Source organism: Neofelis nebulosa, chromosome 13 (assembly GCF_028018385.1).
Source record: "Neofelis nebulosa isolate mNeoNeb1 chromosome 13, mNeoNeb1.pri, whole genome shotgun sequence".
Lineage (NCBI taxonomy): Eukaryota > Metazoa > Chordata > Mammalia > Carnivora > Felidae > Neofelis > Neofelis nebulosa.
The window spans coordinates 39,454,733-39,479,735 of record NC_080794.1 but is presented as its reverse complement, the minus strand read 5'-3'; the positions used below and the strand labels follow the sequence as shown (position 1 = coordinate 39,479,735).

Here is a 25,003-nt window from a genome sequence, read left to right as displayed (position 1 = left end):
ATGCATCAATTTAGCTACGTTTAAGTGTTAAGCGTTTACAGAGTATTGTGGGAAATTAACCCACATTTGTACATGGGGTTAATTTCTGTGGGGAAATGAATTTTAAGCTCAGATAACTAGATTACAAATTAATTTGGGCATGTTGCTCATTTGTTCACACTGGATGGTCTGATGAAGTGCTAAAGAAATAATCATGTTAACTGTTAGGTCAGTTGCATATACCTGAAATGGAGAGGCAAGTGATAGAGGATGTATAAATTTCTAATATCAGTTCTTCTTCACTGGATTACCAACATTTGAGTTTCATCCTAACTATTAGAATATATTTAACCAATAAACCATGGTGACATGAATAAGTTAACTCCATGATGTTTGATAAAGATAACAGAACAGCCGTATAATACTTTTACACTATAAATATCATCAAGGTATCCCTCTCTAAACTCATGCATTATAAGACTACAGATAAATATCAGAATATTAAATTCTAGAATGCTTTGTTTTTATGGATGCCAAGCAGTCTAAGTAGTCTAAAAGTTCTGTAATACCACCTTTTTTTGAAATTAACAACTTAATTGAGATCTAATTCATATACCATACAACACACACATTTGAAGTGCTCAATTCAGTGGTTTTTAGTATATTCACAGAAATATGCAGTCATCCTTTTACATTTCTATTTTTCGGATATTATGAATAATGCTGTTATGAACATTCATGTACAAATTTTTTGTGTAGGTACAGGCTTTCATTTCACCTAGGAGTGAAATTGCTGGGTCATATGGTAACTCTATATTTAGCCTTTTGAGGAACTGTAAACATTCCTACCAGCAGTACATGAGGGTTCTACTTTCTCTACATCCTTGTCAGCACCTGTTATTATCTTTTTGTTTATAGCCATCTGTAAGGGTGAACTTGAATCACATTCCAGTTTTTATTTGCTTTTCTCTGATAACTAATGATTTTGAGCATCTTCTCATGTGCTTACTAACACTTCTGTTTTATATGTGTGTATACATGTGTGTTTCAGAAAGCAGATGTAAGGTCTTGAGTTTCTAACGCTATAAAATTAGTACAAAGGTGATGAAATTATAGTTGTCACCTGTGACAGCTTAGCTTAGAGACCCTCACATATACTAAGTAAGCACTTACCATTCTAATTTATATTGTAATAGAGCTTATCCTTCCTAAAAAAACTGGTAGCTCAATACAGACAGAACCCATGTTTCCTTAATGTTTGCATCTGCCACATTACCTAACAGGATACACAGAGTAGGCAGACTCAATGAATGATGTTTAAACTAATACATTTAATATCTGATCTCATATTATTTTTATAAATCCCTATGATAGAATGGACTGGTAGTAGTCTATCCCCTTTAGAAAATAATGATCATAAATAATTATGCTTTCAACTAGTGAGACCATTATAAAACTCCAAATTTCCTAATCCTAAATTTAGTACTCCATATGCTTTTGATTAGGCAAGAGACTCTCCATGTTCAGATGATCTAACTTTTAAAATATTCATATCTATGATACAGCAATGTCTTTATCTTGGTTTATGAACATGAATCAGTAGTTCAGATATATTAAAAAATGAAAAATACCATCTCATTAAAATATGATAAACTTAATTTTCTTATTATTGTGAAATAAGTGATCAATAGAGTCTTTTGTTCCTTGCAAGTATAAAGGCAAAATTGGGGAATTCTGGTTTACTTCAGTGAACCTATAATGAGGACCTGAATTTTAGTCCCAAACCTATAACTTATGAGTTGAGTGACCTTGAACAAATTATTTAACCTCTCTGAACTTTAGTTTCTGCATTTTTAAACTGGAAAACAGAATTTAACTCAGAGGGCTACTGAAGGGACTAAATATGTAATGTACTAGTATATAGTAAGCATGTACTGAAATAAACTGTTATTAATCAAGAAAATAGTGTCTATATGTCGAATATGGAATCCATTTCCAAATTAAAAAATTCTTTAACCTATACTAAGTCAGTAGGGTTAATCTAAATATCTTAGCTTGGTGGTGAACTAGGTGACAGATATGGGAAAGAGATAAAGCCCTACTATTTCAATTACATATTATTTGCATATATTATATATTGAAGTTAGTCAACAAAACAAATAGGTTTAATTAATTATTAAAATTTTTTGCTTAATGTTTTTGTTCATTTTTGAGGCAGAGAATGAGCAGGGGAGGGGCAGAGAGAGAGGAAGACACAGAATCTGAACAGGCTCCAGGCTCTGAGCTGTCAGCACAGAGCCTGATGCAGGGCTTAAACTCATGGATGGTAAGATTATGACCTGAGCCAAAGTAAGACGCTTAACCAACTGAGCCACCCAGGCACCCCAGCTTTAATTATTAAAAGAAATATCATGTTATGAAAAAGCTATTTGTATATTATATGACCTAATAACATGGGTCACTAATACCAAACATATATGCTTATAGAAAATAACATGTGTCTATATATTGAAATTTAGCCATGTTGATTTGTAAAGCATATTTGTGATTATTTCAAATTGGGACATTAATTTGAATGTTAAATGAACATAAAATGGTTCAACATTAGAGATTTAATTTTATATGATGCCCTTAGTATGTTTGTTTGATTCATTGTATGTTACACATTTTATAAACATGAAAACCACATTTACTGATTTAAGTAAACATTTTTAAAATAAAGACAAACTTTCTTTTGGAAGCCAAGATAGATTATAATCCATTAATATATCTTTCAACAAAAAGGATGAAATCTTCCACTGGTTAGGCTGATAAACTCTTTCATGTCAAAACTAAGCCTCTTTATCATGATAACCCAGAATAATGGTCGGCTGCTCTAGGCACTTTATCTACTTTACAGATGAAAAATCAGCTCTACTTTCATGGAATTAGATTAATGCCATAACAGGAAATACTTCTGGGGCTGAACTTGCTTCATGCCTTCAAAGCTGCCTGTAAATTTAAAGTACTTCCTGAATTCAAAAGATAAGACAGGAGAAGGAAAAAGAAAAACAGTACAGTGACCCTTTTACTGAAGGAAAATATTGCTTCCTGAAAAAGCTGTTGAAAGCTACTTGCTAAAGGCATTATGCTCTAGAAAGCCTAGGGCAAGTCTGTTTTAGTTGAACATGGGGATTCTGGTTATATATCAGACAGTTGTTATAAATCTGTTCTTTCTATAATCCTTTTGATAAACTTGCTTAAAGTCATCATGGTGAAAGCTGAAGTAATAACTTTCTCAGCTTTTAGTACATAAAAAATTGCTCACTATTTTACATACAACATTTTATAAAGGATTACAGTTCAACACACTTGGAAAAATGCTGACCCCCAAGGTCTAGAATTAAATTTTGGTTTAGAACATGTATCAAAGGTAGCAAATCCAGTCAACACTTATTGGGCAGTATAACTAAACATAAAAAAGAGGGGGGGCATTATGTGGAACATATAAAATGGCTTTTAAAGAAGTGATTGTGATATGAAGAGGAAAATTTTATATAGAAGACATACAATTAGGGAGAACAGAATACTGACTATTGGTATGTACCTGAACATGAGCATATATACATTCAGCACTGTGGAGTATACAAAAAGAAAAGCATCTACAGATGCATATTGAATGTACTTTAAATACTGGGCACTATAGTAAGTGCTACAGGCTATGTGGTCTTTAAGACAGGAAAGGACTTACTTTACCTTCTCATCTAGCTAGTATTTGAGGAAGGACTAGACAAAGTAATACCAAATGAGATAACTCAATAATGGCAACTTGCATGATTATGTGATAGGTGGTGTGGGTTTACACTTGATCTTAGCCAAAAGGCCGAGAAGCGATGGTGGTGTGGGTTTAAAGTGAACAATGACAACAGTTCACAGAAAGCAGGATAAGCAATTTTAGATAGGTGACCAGAAAAAGTCTTGCTGAGAGGATATTTGAGTTGAAAGCCTAAGGGTTTCAATGAGTCATCCCTTAGAAAACTTGGTTCAAGTTCATTCTAGGAAGAAGGAATAAGAGTGAAGGACTTAAGTAGGAAAAGATCTTGGATATTTAAGAACTGTCAATGACAGAAGTAGCGAAATAAGATGATATGACTTGTAAGAAAAAGACGTAAGACATTTAGGGTCTTATACATCATTGCATGAAACATGGACTTTATTCTGTGAGCAACTGGTAGCTATGCAAGAGATTTTAACACCAAAGTATCTTATGGTGATTTGCATTTTTAAAACATCACTCCAATTATTCTGCGGAGAATGGTATGGAAGAGTTAAAAAATAGAAGCAAGGAGACCAGTTAATTCAGTAGGCCAGGAATAAAATAGTAATGTCTCATAATAGAATAATAATTGTTGATTTAAAAAAAAGAAAAAATACATTCCAGATATACTTTAAAGATCAAGACTTCCTGAAGGAAAAAGAATAATCAAGAAGGACTACTAGGGTTTGACCAGAGAGCCCCAAGCCCTACAGTGATACCATAGACAGAGATGTATTAGATATGAAACAGAACCAGCATCAAGAGTGAACATCACAATAATATGCTACTAAACAATGAATGGGTCAACCAAGAAATCAAAGAAGAAATAAAATGTTACAATGGAAACAAATGAAAATGAAAACACAACAGTTCAAAAATCTTTGGGATGCAGCAAAAGTAATTCTAAGACTTAAGTTTATAGCAATACAGGTCTACTTCAAGAATCAAGAAAAAACTCAAATAAACAACCTAACCTTCACCTAAAGGATTTAGAAAAAGAAGAACAAACAAAACTCAAAACTAACCAAAGGAAGGAAATAATAATATTAGAGCAGAAATACAGGATATAGAAACTAAAAAAAAAATAATAGAACAAATCACTGAAACCAGGAACTAAGTCCTTTGAAAAGATCAACAAAATTGACAAATCTCTAACCAGACTCATAAAATAAAAAAAAAAAGGAAAACGCAAACAAAATCACAAATGAAAGTGAGAAATAAAAACAAATACCACAGAAATACAAGCAATTGTAAAAGAATATTATGAAAAATTATATGCCAACAAATCAGAAAACCTAGGTGAATTGGATAAATTCTGAGAAACATATAACTTACCACAACTGAAGCAGGAAGGAATAGAAAATTTGAACAGATTGATTACCAATGGAATTGAATCAGTAATCAAAAAACTCCCAACAAACAAAAGTCCAGGACCAGACAGCTTCATGGATAAATGTTACCAAACATTTAGAGAAGATTTAATTCATATTTGTGTAAAACTGTTCCAAAAAACAGAAGAGGAAGGAAAACTTCCAAATTTATTCTACATCAAAACCAGATAGATTCCACTAAAAAGGAGAACCACAGGCTAATATCTCTGATGAATATAGATGCAAAAATCCTTATCAAAATACTACCAAACTGAACCCATCTATACATTTAAAAAAATCATTCAACAAGATAAAGTGGGATTTATTTCCAGGATGCAAGGTAGTTTAATATTCACAAATCAGTCAACGTGATATATCACATCAATAAGAGAAAGATAAAAACCATATTATCATTTCATAGATGCAGAAAAAGCATTTTACAAAGTACAGTATTCATGATAAAAATCCTCAACAAAGTAGGGTTAGAGGGAACATAACTAACATAATAAAGGCCTTATATAAAAAACTCAGAGCGAACATCATACTTGATGGGAGGAAAACTGAGAGCTTTCCCCCTAATGTCAGGAACAAGACAAGGATGTCAACTCTCACTACCTTTATTTAACACAGTACTAGCCACAGTAATCAGACAACAAAAAGAAAAAAAAAGCATCCAAATTGGTGAGGAAAAAGTAAAACTTGCACTATTTGCAGATGACATGATACCACATATAGAAAACCCAAAAGACTCTACCCAAAAACTACTGGAATAAATGAATTCAGTAAACTTGCAGGATACAAAATCAATGTACAGCAATCTGTTGCAGTTTTAAACACTAATAATGAAGCAACAGAAGGAGAAATTAAGAAAACAATCCCATTTACAATTGCACCAAAAAATAACAAAATCCCTAGAAATAAACAAAGAGGTGAAAGACCTGTACTCTGAAAACTATAAAACACTGATGAAAGAAACTGAAGATGATACAAAGAATTGAAAGACATTCCATGCTCATGGACTGGAAGAACAAATATTGTTAAAACGTCTATTTTACCCAAAGCAATCTACAGATTTAATGTGATCCCTATGCAATTACCAACATTTTTCATAGAAGTAAAACAAACAATTCTAAAATTTGTGTAGAGCCACAAAAGACTGTGAACAGCCAAAGCAATCATGAAAAAGAAGAAAAAGAAAACTAGAGGTATCAAATTCCAGACTTCAAGTTATATTACAAAGCTGTACTGATCAAAACAGTATGGGATTGGCATAAAAACAGACACACAGATTAATAGGACAGAATACAAAACCCAGAAATAAAGCCACAATTACATGGTCTATTGATCATCAAGAAAGAATGCAAGAATATGCAATGGGAAAAAGTCTCTTCAACAAATGGTGTTGGGAAAACTGGACAGCAACATGCAAAAGAATGAAACTGGACTACTTTCCTGCATCATACACAAAAATAAAATGGATTAAAGACATAAATGTGAAACAGGAAACCATAAAATCCTAGAAGAGAGCACAATAAGTAATTTCTCTGACACTGGCCATAGCAACATCTTTGTAGATATGTCTCCTGAGGCAAGGGAATAAAAGCAAAAATAGATTATTTGGGCTATATCAAAATTAAAAGCTTCTGCATACCAAAGGAAACCATTAACAAAATTAAAAGGGAATGTACTGAATGGGAGAAGATATTTGCAAATGACATATCTAATAAGGGGTTAGTATCCAAAATATATAAAGAACTGATACAACTCAACACCAAAAAAAACCCCAAACAATTCCATTAAAAAGTAAGAAGTCATGAACAGACATTTATCCAAAGACATACAGATGGCCAACAGACACATGAAAAGATGCTCACCATCAGTCATCATCAGGGAATTGCAAATCAAAACTACAATGAGATATCATCTCACTCCTGTCAGAATGGCTAAAATCAAAAGCACAAGAAACAAGTGTTGATGAGGATGTGGAGAAAAGAAACCCTCTTGCACTGTTGCTGGGAATGCAAACGGCTGTAGCCACTATGAAAAACAGCATGGAGGTTCCCCAAAAAATAAAAAATAGAACTCCCATACGGCCCAATAATCACACTACTGGGCCTTTACCCCCCAAAATACGAAAACTCTAATTCAAAGGGATACATGCACCCGAATGTTTATTGCTGCGTTATTTACAATAGGCAAATTATGTACATTATATATATTCATATATATGCATATGATATATATAATGGAATGTTACTCAGCATATGCACATTATACATAATAATAATAATAATAATAATACACATTATATATATACATATATATAATGGAATGTTATTCAGCCCTACAAAAGAATGAAATCTTGTCTTTTGCAATAACATGGACACAGCTAGAGAGTATAATGCTAAATGAAATACATTAGTCAAAGACAAATACCATATGATTTCACACACATGTGGAATTTAAGAAACAAAACAAATGAGTAAAGGGAAAAAAGAGAGGCAAACCAAGAAACAGACTTTTAACTATAGTGAACAAACTGATGGTTAACAGAGAGAAGGTGGGTGGGGGGATGGGTAAAATAATAGGTGATGGGGATTAAAGAGTATGCTAATCATGATGGGCACTGAGTAACATACAGAATTGTTGAATCACAAGACGGTACACCTGAAACTAATAGAACACTGCAGGTTAACTACACTGGAATTAATATTTAAAACCTTAATTAAAAAAAGTGTATGTGCAGACTCCTTTTATATTATTTTATATAATTTTATGTCTTTTAGAGAAGAAAAGAGGGCTCTGTAAATATGTATTTACAGAGTTTGTTACACCAACCTTCTTATTTATCATTCTGGTTCTCTTCATTTCTTCCTATGGATTTAAGTTACCATCTAATGTCATTTTCTTACTTCAATACAGCTTTGTTGCCACCTACCCCCTTTGTGCTGTTATTGTTATATATATTACATTCTGATATATTATAGAGATAAGAAGACAATTTTATGTTTATATATTTTAATTTATAAATATATATTTGTATGACTTGCTTTTAAATGAGTTAAGAGAAAAAATATGCATGAAACTATCTTTTATAATTATTTACATAATTACCTTTGTCGGTACTCTTTGTTTTACTGTGTATAAATGTGAATCACTATTTTCCCTTTCAGCTTGAAAAACTCTCCAGCATTTCTTGTAAGGCAGATCTGCTAGTAACAAATGCTCTTGGATTTGCTTATCAAGGGAAGTATTTTGTCTTCAGTTTTTAGATCTTTCTGCTGGACAGAAGGTTATTTGTTGATGATTTTTTTTCTTTTTGCACTTTAAATATGTCATCTCACTGCCTTCTAGTCTGCATTGATTCTGATGAGATGTCAGCTAAAAATCTTACTGGTGTTCCCTTTAATGTGATGGCTTTTTTTCCTTTCTGCTTTCATGATTCCCTCTGTTGTCTTTCAAAAATTTGATTATTATATGTCTTTGTACTTATCCTACTTGGCATTCATTGAGCTTCTGAGATGTGTAGATTAATGTTTTTCTTTTTTTTTTTTTTTTTTTTTTTTTTTTTTTTTTTTTTTTTTTTGGGACAGAGAGAGACAGAGCATGAACGGGGGAGGGGCAGAGAGAGAGGGAGACACAGAATCGGAAACAGGCTCCAGGTTCCGAGCTGTCAGCACAGAACCCACAGAGCCCGACGCGGGGCTCGAACTCATGGACCGTGAGATCGTGACCTGGCTGAAGTCGGCCGCTTAACCGACTGCGCCACCCAGGCGCCCCTAGATTAATGTTTTTCAATAAGTTTGAGAAGTCTTCAGTCATTATTTCCTCAAATATTTTTCTGTCCTTATTACCAGACATCATAGTAGATACAGTATAGAACTATGCATAAAATATTTCCATCCTCTAACCATGTGATCATGGATACAACACTTACAATTTGTTGTTTTAATTGCTTTACATGTAAAGGGGGATAAATTATACCAGTTATACTTCATGTAATTCACTGGATTCCTGTGAAGATCAAACTAAATGGTATCTATAACACACAAAATGTTGAATAAGTGCACATTTTTTTCCCTCAACGATGAAACCTTTACCTATATGCCTTTGGTCTAATTTCATCCATTAATCATCACATTCTATATTGTATCATCATACTCCTCTGTTCTATCATATCTTTTTCAGCCAATATACAAACTCCAATCTCTTATGTCTTTAAGCAAAACTTCCCTCTCACCAACAGTAATTAGCTCTATGTAATCTGTCTACTATGATCATCTCTCTGATGTAGTGCTTCTCTGTGGTGAAGGACAATTTGGTTATTTTAACTCAGTCCAACCTGGACCCATATATGGTGCTTCTGTTCATGACTCATTTATAGATTATACCGCAAGAAGCTCATCACAGGTGTTATCTATCATTTGAAGTTGTCCATTTCCTGTTCAATAAGGAATCCAGTGATAATGCACCTGGATGTGGGTGCAATGTCAACTTGCTAAAAAGTTTCTAACTACTCCCAATTTCTGTATTTAACTCACTGTAGACTGGGATCAAATCTTTCCCAGAGTGCACTTTGGTCTAGTGATTTTTTTTTTTTTTTAACTGTCAATACTGGTATAAGCAAGGTCTACTACTTAGTTCACTGAGTAATTAACTTATCTTTCATAGCCATCCTTCTCTACCTCCTCTGTTGGTTTTAATTTCTTTCTTCGCCATTTAGAAAACATCCCTCAAGGTGTTGCTCTTGGTATTTTTCTTTCTATTTTCTTTCTCTTGATAATCTCAATACTTTCAAAGCTTTACAAAATCCATCATTATAGCACATTTCCAAATCTGAGCCTTTAACTCTGACTCCTTTCCCAAGAACCCAAGGGTTACATTTTAGATTACCGCTGGGTATCTCACTGGCATTTCTTTCTTTCTTTCTTTCTTTTTTTTAATGTTTATTTATTTTTTTGAGAGAGAGAGAGCATGAGCAGAGGAGGGGCAGAGAGAGAGAGGGAGAAACAGAATCTGAAGCAGGCTCCAGGTTCTGAGCTATCAGCACAGAGCCTGATGGGTGGCTCAAACTCGTGAATTGCCAAATCAAGACCTGAGCCAAAGTTGGATGTTTAACTGAGTCACCCAGGCACCCCTGATTGGCATTTCTATTTCAACATATCCTAAACCAAACTCATATATCTAGATAATCATTTCTTCCTCTGGAGTTACTAATGGAGTCATATTTTCTCAACTTATCCAAGACCATAACTTCTAACTTATTTTAGTCTGCCACACACATCCCTTTCCAAAAGCTCTTGCATTGTTTCCTTTTTTACTGGTATCTTAGTTAAGATCCTTCTCTCTCTTACCTTTAAGTAGATTAAAGCACTTTAGTGTTACTATAATAACATTCCTGTAAATAATCTGTCTCATCCCAGGTCAGGTTAATGTAGCCAGCACAATTTTGATTTTATTATTTCCTTACCTACTCAAAAACTTTAAAAAATACTTCATTGCTTTAGTACTCCATGACACATCACTAATTTCAAGTTTTATCACTAACTTATACAAATTAATTTTGACAAGCCAAAAAATTTCCTTAATATATCAAGCAACTATAAACATTAGTACATAGTTATTGAATAAATGACTAACTTAAATGATTAAAATATTTAGATTCAAAATAATTGAGAATAAAAATCACTCTCTATACCGTTTATATAACTATATGCTTTTATATTACTATTCTTTTACTAAAACCATCCATAATCAATGCTAGTTTCACATGTCTAATAATATTGCTGCTGGTTTTACTTTTGGATGAACTACATTCTAGCCTCCTGCTGTTACTGAGAAATGCATTAAAGCAGGTCACGTGGTTTTTCTCATGTCAACAAATGATGGCTCAATTAGGCAGATAAGTATCTACAGCCCTCAGCAGAATCTTCAGTCCATTCTCAGCAGTTTAGAAAAGCACTCTGGTTAGCATTAGAGCTAAGGAAAGGAACACTTGTAATTCTTTAAGCATTCAATTAAATTTTTAAATTCAAGACTGGCTATTGAATGTTTCCAAACACAAACAGTGTGGAAGTAGACTTTCATCATGAATGAGCACTCAAAAATCTGATGTGTATGTAAATTTCTTAATGAAATGAGATTATGACATTTCGATTCACTGTTTGCAGTATAAACACTTATGGATGATCCATTTTGCTAATTTTCTCATCAACAGAATAATTCTATGTTGGATTGCTAATTAATGGGCAGTGTTTGCTTGCATTGAACCAAAGGACTTCCAAGTAAAAAATACATGGAACAGCTGCTGATGAGTCGTCACCTTGTTGAATAAAGCCTTACAGTTAATGAAAGGAAACCTCAGGAAGGCAGAGAACAAATGAGGCTCAGGAAGCAGAAAAGGTTGCAGGGCAGTCAAACACTTAAATATTTAGTACTTGACTTACTTACTCTTTTCTAAAAATGATACCTATCTAATAAGATTTTTCATATCCTACACAATTAGAAATAATAAAAAAAGAAGGTTGTTAGTGATGATACATACCAGCTCTAGAAGTGGTAAAGTTATTACAAAATATCTGTATGCATTCAAAAGACAGAGCAGTTTGGAGTCAACTAAAATAAAAGGAAAGAAATGTACCATAGAATAGACCATATAAATGCCCAATAAATAACAGATACTGTAAATGATGATCTTTAGACATGAATAAAACTGATTATATTCACAGAATTGATGAAAGAAGACAATGAATTTGAAACATTTACAGCTACATCTATATCCAAAAGAACAGAATGTAGAGAAGGTTCCACTCAATATTTTGTTTAAGATTCACTAATGTCCTTGACAATTCGGAATGAATATCACTAAACAATGTTTCAATAACACTAATAGCAGTGTTAAATTTACCCCAATTAAAAAAAATTGTCTATAGGTATTTATTACTATTGCCAGTACAAGGATGCAATGTGAGACATCCCTCAAAAAAATGGAAATAAGGGAGATTAATACTGTCTTTTAGTCAACCATAAAACAACAAAATAGGATGAGAAGTGCCAGGATTAGAGGTTGCCAGGGATTAAGTTGGGGGGCGGGAGGACTGGGGCAGAAGGGAAGTGGGTATAAAGGGACAACATGAGTATTATGGACTGAATATTTGTCTCTCCCCAAATTCATATAGTGAAGTCCCAATCTCCAACATTATGTTTTTTAAGGAGGGGTCTTTGAAAGTAATCAGGTCCTAAGAATAGAGCCCTCATGAATGGGATTAGTGCCCTTGTAAGAAAAGACAAGAGAGATGATACTTTCCCTCTACCATGTAGGGTTATAGTAAAAAGATACTCCTTGGCAAGTGAGGAAGAAAACCCTTATCAGAACTCAACCACACTGCCACCCTGATCTTGGGACTTTGCAAACTTGAGAACTGTTAGAAACAAACTTCTATTGTTTAAGCCACATAACTTACAGTATTTTGTTACAGTAGCCTGAACTAAGACAATGAGGGATCCTTGTAAGGGATATGTTTGGTATTTGGATTATATCAATGTCAATATAAGAGTTGTGATAGTGTACTATAGTTTTGTACAGGTTACCTTTGGGAAAACCTGTGTAAAGGGCATATGATATTTTTCTGTATTATTTGTTACAATTGCATGTGAATCTTCAATTATCTCAAAATAAAAATTTAGTTAAAAAAAAAAGATTGAACACAGGAGGCAACTGAATGGGTTCAAATCTTGGGTTGGCAGCTTACCAGCTGTGAGATCTGGAACGAGTTAATGAACATCTCTATGGCTCTGTTTATTCATCTATAAAATGGAGGCAATAGTATTTCCTACCTTAATAAGGTTATTTTGAAGTAAATCAATATATTTAAAAATATTAGAATTGTATGTAGCACAGAGTAAGTGTTATATAAATATCTACTATTAACAATTCTTTAGAAAATGATGTCTGTTATATTGTCCATTAAAATATATGATCTTTATTCACAGCTGTATTCTTACTGCCTAAAACTACCTGGTACATAATAAGCACTTGATAAATATTTGTGGAACAAACAAATGAATGCTCTTGAGACGTATTTGCCTTTAGTATATTGACAAAATCACTCTTCTTAATCTCCAAGTTTAAGAACACCTATAGATAAAATTTTTTATATTTGTAAAATTGATTATAGTTGAAAACAAAAATTTCCCTCTGTATTAAAGAGTTCTTCCTTCTTTCCTCCCTTCTCATGAAAACTTTCTTGGCTTAAAATACATTAGTATTAAACTCAACATGACTAAAAGAGCTGACAGATATACTTTTAATCTTTTCCTTCCCTACTTCTACCTACAGATATGAATTATGCTAATCAAGCAACTTGTCTGAAGAATTTGCTGGTAACTTCAAGTAATTCTAACATTATTTTGCATCCATATAAAAAAGAGTTCAGAATTAATGTAAAGAAAACGCATATTTTATTGGAAGATACAATTATATAAATAAAACCATGTATAAACCACTATGTAACCATATATATATACACACACACATGAACATATATATACATACACAAACACATATAAATATAATATGCATATGAACTATATATACAACCACATATTAAACTACTACCATGTTTTAACTCTGAAGGTAATTCTAGGTAACATAATTTGGTACTATAAGAAACATATAGTCAATATAAAAAGACATTTCACAATTACCAGTTTCCTAACTGAACAGCACGAATAATATTCTCTTAGAGAAGTGGCTGGAGGGGAGTGTACCAAAATGGTGGCATAATTAGATTCTAAACTCACCTTTTTCTATGGATACACTGAATCTACATATGGAACTACATATGGAATGTGCATGTGGTGCTGCATACAGACAATCCCGTGAAAAAGACCTGAAAACTAGCTGCATAACTTCTTTGCGACAAATGGTAAAGGGACACATTGGGACAGGTAGGAAAGGGAGAGATGCAGTCTCACCAAAAATCCTACCCCTGGTGTGGCAACCAATTATTGAGAGGAGTATCAAAAATATAGATTTTTTGTGAGGATCTATGGATTTGTGCCCCATATCAGGTATCCCAATGCCTGCAACCTACAAAGGAGAGGCGAGTCTCCAAAATACCTGCCTTGAAAACCAATGGTATTCATGTCCAGGAGACATATAAGGAAGGGCTATAAGGAACTTAGATACTTCTCTTAATGGACTCTCCTACAGACTGACCTGCTCCTGTGACCACTGCAAAGCACTAGTTTCAAAGTAAGTAGATTATATATAAAGGAGATTCATTTGCTAATCTCAGAGTGTCTGTTGGAAGGGCAGGGGCCTGTTGGGATTCTCTCTGGGATGGAGGTTCTGGCAGGTGCCATTTTTGTGCTCTTCTATAAGATAGCATCAGCAAGTGCATCCTGGCCCTGCATTCTCCTGCAGCACTGAGAAAGCCAGCAGGTGAGTCTAAGCCCTGCACTTTACTGCTGTCTCACTAAAACTAGCAGGCATGAGCAGACCACACAGAACACTCCTTGAACACCTGGTCTGGTGGTTGGGGCAGGGGTGGGAGGGTGGGCACCTGTATTCCTGGGTACCACAGGACTATAACAATCAGAGAGACAGTTCTTGGCAGGCTACCACACACAGGCACTACACAGACTGAAACACATCCATAATCTTTCTGTGAAACAGGCTTATTTACTTGCCATGGAGTTTTAGCCTGAGGGGCAGGCTTCAGGTTTGCCACACATCTAGATGTTATGGAGGTACTCTCAGAGAATACAGGCCAGGGGTCCCCATCTTTTCACTCTCCCTTGGCTTGCTGGTATCTCACCAAAAGGAATTTATACACTTGTCTAAAGTCACAGTTTTTGCAACTGTCACCCAGGGGACACCTCTAGATGACCCTGTTTTGGAGGCCAACAGAGTTTATAACTGTGGTCTGAAAGGACTGCATTTAATTGCATACATTCACAGCTGCTGCCTGAGGGTTTGGCTTCCAGTCTAGGACCTGACTGAGATCCTCCCTTCTGAACACTGACAGGTCTTGGCACATCCTCAACAACTGGAACTTATCAAGAATAAATCAGGTTGCTTACACCATCATAGAGGCTGGAGGGACAACTATGAGCTACGGAAAGGTTCAAAGATAAGTTTTATTTCCTATACAAAGTCACTCCTCCAAGACTGGGAGAGGTAGCTTATTTTAGCTAATACATAAAAACAAACACAGAAAGTCAAGTAAGTGAGGAAACACAGCACTATGTTCCACACAACAGAAATACATAAAACTTTAGAGAAAAAAAAAACAAACACCAAAAAACAAGACAAAACAATAAAAAAACCCCTAATGATATGGAGATAAGTAATTTACCAACAAAGAGTTGAAAGTAATGGTCTTAAAGATGCTCGGTGAACTTGGGAGAAGCATGAATGGACACAGTAAGCACTTCAACAAAGAGACAGAAAATATAAGAAAGTACCAAATAGAATTCACCAGAGCTGAAGAATACAATAATTGAGATGAAAAATCAACTATATGGAACAAAAGAAAAGATCAGTGATCTAGAAGACATGGCAGTAGAACTTACTCAGAATATCAAAAAGAAAACAGAATTTTAAAAAAGTGAGGAAAGTTTAAGGAAAATATCAAGTGGAGTAACATTTGCATTATAGAGGTCCCAGAAGGAGAAGAGAGAAAAAGGAGCAGAAAACTTATTTGAAAAAATAATAGTTGAAAACTTCCCTAACCAGGGCAGGAAACAGATGTCCAGACCCAGGAAGTCCAGAGAAGTCCAAATAAGAACCCAAAGAAACCCATGCCAAGACACTCTGTAATTGAAATGTCAAAATTTACAGATAAAGAGAGAATCTAAAAAACAACAAGAGAAAAATAACTTGTTACATACAAGGAAACCCCCAGAAGACTATATGCAAATTTTTCAGCAGAAATACTGCAGACTAGGGAGAGTGGCAAGATATATTCATAGTGCTGAAGGGAAAAAGTTTCCAACCCAGAATACTTTACCCTGCAAGGTTATCATTCAGAATTAAAGGTAAGATAAAGAGTTTTCCAAACAAGCAAAAGCTAAAAGAGTTCATTACCACTAAACTGGCGTTACAAGAAATGATAAAAGGACTTTCTTAAGGTGAATGAAAAGCATTAATTAGTAATAAGAAAATATATAAAAGTATAAATCTAACTGGTAAGTGTAAATACATAGTAAGGTAGGGGATTAATCATTTATAAAGCTATTATGAAGGTAAAAATACAAAAGTAGTAAAAATAACCATAACTATAATAATCAGTTAAAGGATACACAAAATAAAGATACGTAAAACATGACACCAGAATCATAAAATAAAAATGTAGAGTTTGAGAATACATTCAAACTTAACCTGCTATCAAATTAAAATAACTTATTATGTACATAGGCTGTTATAGGTGAGCCTCATGGTAACCACAAAGCAAAAACCTACAGTGGAGACACAAAGCATAATATAATGGAATCTAAGCATAACACTGAAGAAAGTCATCACTAGAATGGAAGATAGCAAGAGAAGAAAGGAACACAGAGGAAAGACAAAACACCCAGAAAACAATAAACAAAATGGCAGTAAGAATATACCTTTAAAGGTAAATGGACTAAATACACTAATTAGAAGACGAGTGGCTGAATGGATTAATAAAACTCCATTTTTTGGTGCCTACAAGACACTTACTTAAAATGTAAGAACACACACAAACTGAAAGTAAAGGGATGGAAACAGGTGTTCCATGTCAATGGAAACCAAAAGATAGCTAGAGTAGCTATATATACTTATATCAGACAAAATAGGCTTTAAAACAAAGACTATAATAAAAGACAAAGAAGGGCATTACATAACTATAAAGAGGATATAACATTTTTATTTATTTTTTTAGTGTTTATTTTTGAGGGGGAGAGAGAGAGAGAGACAGAGCATGAGTGGGGGAGGGGCAGAGAGAGAGAGAGAGAGAGAGAGAATCCGAAGCAGGCTGAGCTGTCAGTACAGAGCCTGATGCAGGGCTCAAACACATGAGCCATGAGATCATGACCTGAGCTCAAGTCAGACCCTTAACCGACTGAGTCACCCAGTGACTCATTTTTAACATTTTTAAATATTTATGCACCCAATATAGGAGAACCTGAATATAAAAAGCAAATATTAACAACCTATAGGTAGAAATTGGCAGGGATACTACAATGAGGAACTTCAACACTTCACTTAAATCAATGGATAGATCTTTCAGACAAAAAATCAATAAGGAAACATCGGCTTTAAATGACACATAACACCAGAAGGGCATAACAGGTATACACAGAACATTTCATCCAAAAGTAGCATACACATTTCTCTCAAGTGCACATGCAACATTCTCCAGGATAGATCATATGTTAGGCCACCATACAAGTCTCAATAAATTTAAGAACACTGGGGTGCCTGGGAGGCTCAGTCGGTTAAACATCCGACTTTGGCTCAGGTCATGATTTCGTGGTCCATGAGTTCAAGCCCCACGTCGGGCTCTGTGCTGACAGCTCAGAGCCTGGAGCCTGTGTTTCCCTCTCTCTCTGACCCTCTCCCGTTCATGCTCTGTCTCTCTCTGTCTCAAAAATAAATAAACATTAAACAAAATTAAAAAAAATAAATTTAAGAACACTGATATCATATCATGCATCTTTTTGATCACCATGATGTGAGAGGAGAAATCAGTTACAAGAAAAAAATTGAAAAAAATCACAAATACATGGAGATTAAATAATACACTACTGAATAAACAATAGGTCAACAAAGAAATCAAAGGATAAATTAAAAAAAATACCTTCAGACAAATGAAAATAGAAATACAACTTCCAAAATCTATGGGATGAAGGAAAAGCAGTTCTTAGAGGAAACTTCATAGCAATACAGGCCTACCTCTTGATCAACAAAAACATCACATAATCTAACTTCACACTCAAAAAAATAGAAAAAGACAAATGAGCTCAAAGTTCACAGAAGGAAGGAAATAACAAAGATCAAAGTGGAAATAAATGAAACAGATGAGGGGTGTCTGGCTGGCTTGCTCAGTTGGTAGAGCATGTGACTCTTGATCTTGGGGTCGTAGGCTTGAGCCCCATGTTAGGCATAGAGATTACTTAAAAATAATGAAATGGATGAAAAAGATAATGGAAAATATCAATGAAACTAAGAGCTAGTTTTTGGAAAATATAAAAAAGACTGACTAACCTTTAGCTATAGGACTGTAATAAATAAAAGCAGAAATTAAAGAGATTCCAACTGAAACCATAGGTTATCAAAAGGATTATGAAAAACTACTATGAACAATTATAAGATAACAAACTGGACCTAGAAAAAAACAGATAAATTCTTAGAATATATAATTTTACAAGACTGAGTCATGAAGAAATGGAACATATAAATAGACCAATTACTAGTAAGGAGATTGAATCAGCAATCAATCAAATAAAAGTCTATAGCCAGATGACTTCAATGGTAACTTTTACCAAACATTTAAGGAAGATTTAATACCTAACCTTCTCAAACTTAAAAAAATTAAAGAAAGAAAATTAAAGGGAAGGAAATGCTTCAAAACTCATTTTATGGGGCAAGCATTACCCTGACACCAAACCCAGACAAGAACACCACAAAAAAAGAATTATGGGCCAATATTCTTGATGAACATAGATGCAAAAATCCTCACTGAAATATTAGCAAATGAAATTCCACATGGCATTCAAAGGATCATACATCATGATTAAGTGGGTTTTATTCTGGGGATGCAAATATGATTCAACATCTACAAATCATTTAACATGACACATATTAATAAAATGAAGGTTAAAAATCACATGATCACCTCAATAGATGCAGAAAAAACATGTGACATGACTCAACATCCAGTTATGATAAAAACTCTCACAACAGTGGGTATAGAGAGAATGTACATCTACACAATAAAGGCCATATATAACAGCTAAAAGCTTTTCCTCTAAGATCAGAAACAAAACAAGGATATCCACTCTCAACACTTTTGTTCAACAGTGTTGAAAATCCTAGCCAGAGATATTAGGAAGAAAAAGAAATAAAAGGCATCCAAATCCAAAAGTAAGAAGTAAAACTGTTACTATTTACAGGTAACATGGTATTATATATTGAAACCCTAAAGATTCTACTAAAAAAACTCTAAGGAAAATTCAGTAAAATTGGAGGATAGAATATCAACATACAAAAATCTGTTTCATTTCTATACAATGATAACAAACTATGAAAAAGAAAAATTAAGAAAACAATCTTATTTACAATTGCATCAAAAACACTAAAATACCTAGGAATAAATTAAACCAAGGAGATGAAATGCCTGTACACTTGAACTACTAAGACAACACTGATGAAAGAAACTGAAGACACAAATAAATGAAAAGATGGCAGGGATAAAGTCTTTCAATTGTGACTAGGTCATGGGGATATAGTGTGCAGCATAGTGACTAAAGTCAATGGTATTAAGGCACGTATCTGAAGGTTGCCAGGAGATTGGATCTTGGATGTTCTTATGCAAGGAAAGATATATTTTTGTTACTTTTTACGGTGGCAGATGGTGACTAGAGTTATCAAGGTGATCACTTCAGTGCATACAAGTCTCAAATCATTACATTGTACACCTGAAACTAACATAATGTATGTCAACTGTACCTCAAGAAAAAAAAATAATGGAATAGGAGGCAAAATAAAAATGCCATTAAAATTCTAGTTACTGGAAAGCATTTAAAGGAGTAATTCTGCCCCCTATTCTCTCCTCAAAAGACTGGCTAGATGTCATTTGGGACTCTCCATTTTGAGTCCACTTTAACCTATTTTTCTCAATTTCTCCTCTGCAACTAAAGGACAATTTATCTAAATTTCGAATTGGAAATTATTTCAAATGTAGAAAATGTTTCAAAAAATAAAAATAGTACAGGGAACACAATATTTTTTTACCTCACTTGCTTTATTATTTGTGTTTGCTAGCATTCTTTCTTTATATATATGTGTATTCCAATATTTTTATTAGGTTGAGATTATGCATTCTGAGTCGGAATACTGTATAGGTGATGTATCCTTCTCAGGAAACCTTATCAGGAGGCACACCTGGGCCATCTCACTCTCACTGGTGATGTTAATTTTGATCACCAGGTCAGTGTTTCCTGACTTCTCCACTGCATTATTGCTGTTTTTTCTGCTCCCTTACAAGTAATAAACATTTTATAGAAAGATATTTTAAGGCTATACAAATATCTTGCTTTTCATCAACATGTCCTCTTAAATATTGCATCCATTAATGATTTTTGCCTGATTTAATCTTCACCCTAATGACTCCAAAATAATATTTTGTTTTGTTTTTCCAACTCAAGCACACACTCCACATTTGCCAATTAAACATCAGCATTCTGTTGTGAGCAAGACATCTTCCTTCCCCTTCCTTTCTTCTCCCATCTATCATTGTTACAGCCGCATATAACTTTTTTTTCCCAGTGGTCTATATTTCATTACTTTTTCAATTATTTTCATGCTCAAATTGTCCCAGATTTGGCCAGTGGGAGATTCTTCAAGGTAGCTCCCATATAGTTACAATAAACTTCCCATCATTGTTTTAAGCACTTCTCTTTGTACACAAGATGTTTATCTTTCTGTTTTCTCTATAGTTGAGTGTTTTTTGGTTTGTCTCTTTTTTCCTTTGTTTGTTGGTTTTGTTTCTTAAATTACACATATAAGTGAAATCATAAGCTATTTGTCTTTGACTGACGTATTTCACTTAGCGTTATATTCTCTAGATCCATACATTGTGCTGCAAATGGATTTGATTCTTTTTTATGGCTAAATAATATTCCCATGCATATATACCACGTTTTCTTTACCCATTCATCTATCAATAGACAGTTGGGCCGCTTCCATAATTTGGTTATTGTAAATGCTGCTGCAATAAACATAGGGCTGCATATATCTTTTTGAATTATTATTTCAAGATGTTCATCTTCTATCTAGTTGGCCTTAGACCTGGAGCCAGCCATTTCAATGAGGAGTTCTGGTGTTGTGTGTTGATTGTGTCCCACAAAAAAGGTATGTTGAAGGCCTAACTCAAGATAACTGTGAAATGTAGGCTTATTTGGAAATGAGGCTTTTGCAGATATAATCAAGACTGCATTGGGGTGGTACTAATCCAATGAATAGCATCCTTATAAGAAAAAGAAAATGTAGACACAAAAACGCACAGAGAATGCCATGTGTCAATGGAAGCAGAGACCAGAGTTTTGCTGCCACAAGCCAGGCAATACCAAAGACTGTAGGCAACAACCAGATGTTAGAAAAGAGGAATGGGACAGACTCTCCCTCTGCCCTTCCAAGAATTAACCAACTCTATCAATACCTTGATTTTGAACTTCTGGACTCTTGAACTGTGAGAAAAATTTTCTGTTTTTCTAGGTTTGTGGCAATTTGTTATGGCAGCCCTAGAAAACTAACAGAGTGGAATGGTGCTAGCTGTATCATTAATACTTGAGTGACTTTGCTACTTGGTTCACTTGACAATAGAGTCAGGAAATGTATGTATGTATATGTAAATTTATTTACATATACACACATACATACGGATACAAATATGCACACATATAAACATGAATGTATATATTTACACAGATACCCTAATATAATCCATTCCCAGGGTTCTTCCCTGTCTTCTCCCACTCCACATTGCATGCCTTTTTTTTTTCCTTTTCCATAGTGAGAACACAAGTTCCTAATGATATTAACTCATCTACTCATGTGCTCAAAATAGTTTCAGAATTAGTTTGGCCATACCACTAAAATAAACAAATGTACTAAAAAGAGTTCAGGATTTTTTTTTTTTGTAATACTTTCCTCTTCTGCTACTCTGCCCCAAACTGAAGATATATGTAGTTCAATACCGTGCTCATAAATTATTTGGATTAGTCTTCCCTTCTTCCTTCCTGTCTTTTTTATCTTCATTATGAGTATAGTATTCATTTCACTTTTGCTAATTAAGTTCATTTGTTTCAGTCTGCTTACACTTTTAGGTCCCATATCTTACTGATAACATTTTTATTTAACCTTTGAATAGGTAGGTTATTAATATGCTACCAAAATTACCAAAAAATATACTCTAGGAAGTGTCATGCCCTCCTGTATCTCTGTCACTACACTTTCTTTTCCACCACATGAAATTACTGATTTTATTATTTTCTGCTTTATCCTTCCTGCATATATGCATGTTTTATTTTTCCTTTTTCTTACACAAAAGGTATATGCTATATATACTCTTTTGTGCTTTCCTCTGCATGTAGTATTTCCTGCAAACCACTCCACAGTACTCTATTGTATGTAGTACCATAGTTTATTCAACCAATCTCCTATGATTGGTCACTTATATAGTTTCTAGTGTTTTGCAATTATTAATATGCTACAATATATAATCTTAGGAAAATTATTTTTTATATTCTGAAAAGATTGGACTCCTGGATTAAATTAATTCTCATCTGTGCAGACTCGTTTTTACTGTCCTGTGTAATTGGTGTGGGGGATACTGTGGAGGAATATTTAATGACATGAGCCAACATTCATTAAACATTAAGAAAAGAAAATCGTATTATGAAATAGATATAGTATAATGCAAATTGTGTAAAAACTCAAAAAGACACATGTATTTGCAAAATATAAACATGTATGATGGGATGTGAGGGATTTTAATATTCTTTTTTTATATTTTCCAAGCTTAATGTAATCATCATGTATTATGTTTACAATTAAAAAATAATAATAAATTGTACTTGCAACAAGAAGGAGGGATTCTATTTCTGACAGTAAAGCTGACTTAGGTAGTATAACACAGCCCTTTTGCTAAAAACAACAACAAATGATAACTTAAAATAGAAAACAAAAGAATCTTTCTTGTTTTAAATATATTGCTTGGTTGACACAGAATACTCAGAAAGCTAAAACAAAGTAAAAATGGAAATCCAGGGAGGTAAGCAAACACTCTAATGTCTTTCATTCAGAGGATATGCCAAACCCATGAACTGAGCTTCAGTTTTCACAGCCATGTACAGAGAGCTGGCAGTGGTATGCTGGAGCCAGCTTGTGAAGCTAAGTATACATATTTTCCCCCAAATTCATGTTCAGTGGCTTCACACTGGTAGCTTGAAATCAGCCATGATATAAAATTGAAAAATATAACAAATCAGGATTTTTTTTTTCCTCTGGAGAACTAGTTTTAAAATATTTATCAGCATCTACTGAGCCCAAGGTTGAGGAAAGAAATCCTAGGTATACTGAACGTAGAGAGTCTAATTGGAGATCTCCATATAAAGCTGCATGCTTAGTAGAACTTAGTAGAACAATGTTTACCCCACAGAAAGAATCAGCAAGGAAATTTGCCTGTTTCAAACTTGCTGCTGGGTGGAGGTAAAAATATCTTCCCTGAAAATTTAACCAGAAGCCCACCCTCATGAAAGTTTATGGATCTGGAACTCATGCTACCCATGCAGCCCACAAAACTTTAAGCTTGAAATTTATTTCAGCGTGTTCCCAGGTTGACAGTATCCCCAGGCTTTTGGCAGATTCAAATGCAAATCCTCTCTTTGGAAACATATCTTCATGTCAGCCTCAGAAATTACCACAAATAATGAACGTGAGCTCACACACACACACACACACACACACACACACACACACAACAGGCAGCTTGAATATGAGGTAGTAGAAACGACAACAAAATCAGAGCTGCAAAAGTTTTAAGTGTAAGGTTAGGCACAAAATAGAAAATGTTTAATATACTTAAAAAAACAAAAGGGTTATAAATGGGAGAAAGCAATGAAGAGTTTATCAAAATGAAAGAAGCAGGTTTGAGAGAAAGAAATGAAAATAAAAAAAAAAGAAATGTATATTAAAACTCAATGGGCAGATAAAACAGAACATTAGACACCACTAAAGACAGACAGAAACATGATAAAGTAGATCTGGAGGAAGTATCAAGAATGTGACAAAGATACGGTAACTATGTAAGAGGTGAAGAGGTGAAGTGACAGAATGATTAGGGATACATATGTGGTTAAGCTATAAAGAAACGTATGGGAATAAGAATCATAAAATTCAAGATAATGGTTATCTTTGGGGTGGAGAAACAGATGGGATCACAAGGAACACACTGAGATCAAAGATACCAATAAATGTTCTGTTTCTTAAGACAGGTGGTAGGTAGACATATTTTTCATTTATTTTAATTTTTTTAATGTTTACTTTTGAGACAGAAAGTGCATGTGTGTGCAATTTTGCGAGTGGGAAAGGGGCAGAGAGAGGGGGACAGAGGGTCGGAAGCAGGCTCTATGCTGATAGCAGACAGCCCAATGTGGCACTCCAACTCATGAACCCAATTATCATGACCTGAGCAAAAGTTGGAAGCTTAGCAAATCAGCCACCCAAACACCCCTCAGATATTTTTCATTTTAAAATATATGTTTTTTAATATGTTTTAAATGTTTAAAACATATGTTTAATATGTTTTAAAATATATTTAAAATAAAAGTTTTGTGGCGCCTAGGTGGTTCACTGGGTTAAGTGTCCTACTCTCGATGACAGTCTGACTCACACTGTAGTGTGGAGCCTGTTTAGAATTCTCTTTCCCTCTCTCTCTCTCTCTCTCTCTGCCTCTCCCCTGCTCATGCTCTCTCTCCTTCTCTCAAAAAATAAACTTAAAAAAAAAATAAAGTTTTATTTGGGAGTAATTTTAGATTTACAGAAAAACTCCAAACATAATAAACAGAGATCCCATACACCAGTCTGCCCTACATTAACACCTTA

General features: G+C 34.1%; 1 protein-coding gene and 1 pseudogene across 6 annotated transcripts in view; both read right to left on the bottom strand.

Moving 5' to 3' along the window:
• Window positions 1-25,003, bottom strand: part of ADK (adenosine kinase) — a 521,335-nt gene that overhangs the window by 225,805 nt on the left and 270,527 nt on the right. The gene's annotated exons all lie outside the window — the stretch shown is intronic.
• LOC131494196 (U2 spliceosomal RNA) lies at window positions 3,705-3,853 on the bottom strand (annotated as a pseudogene).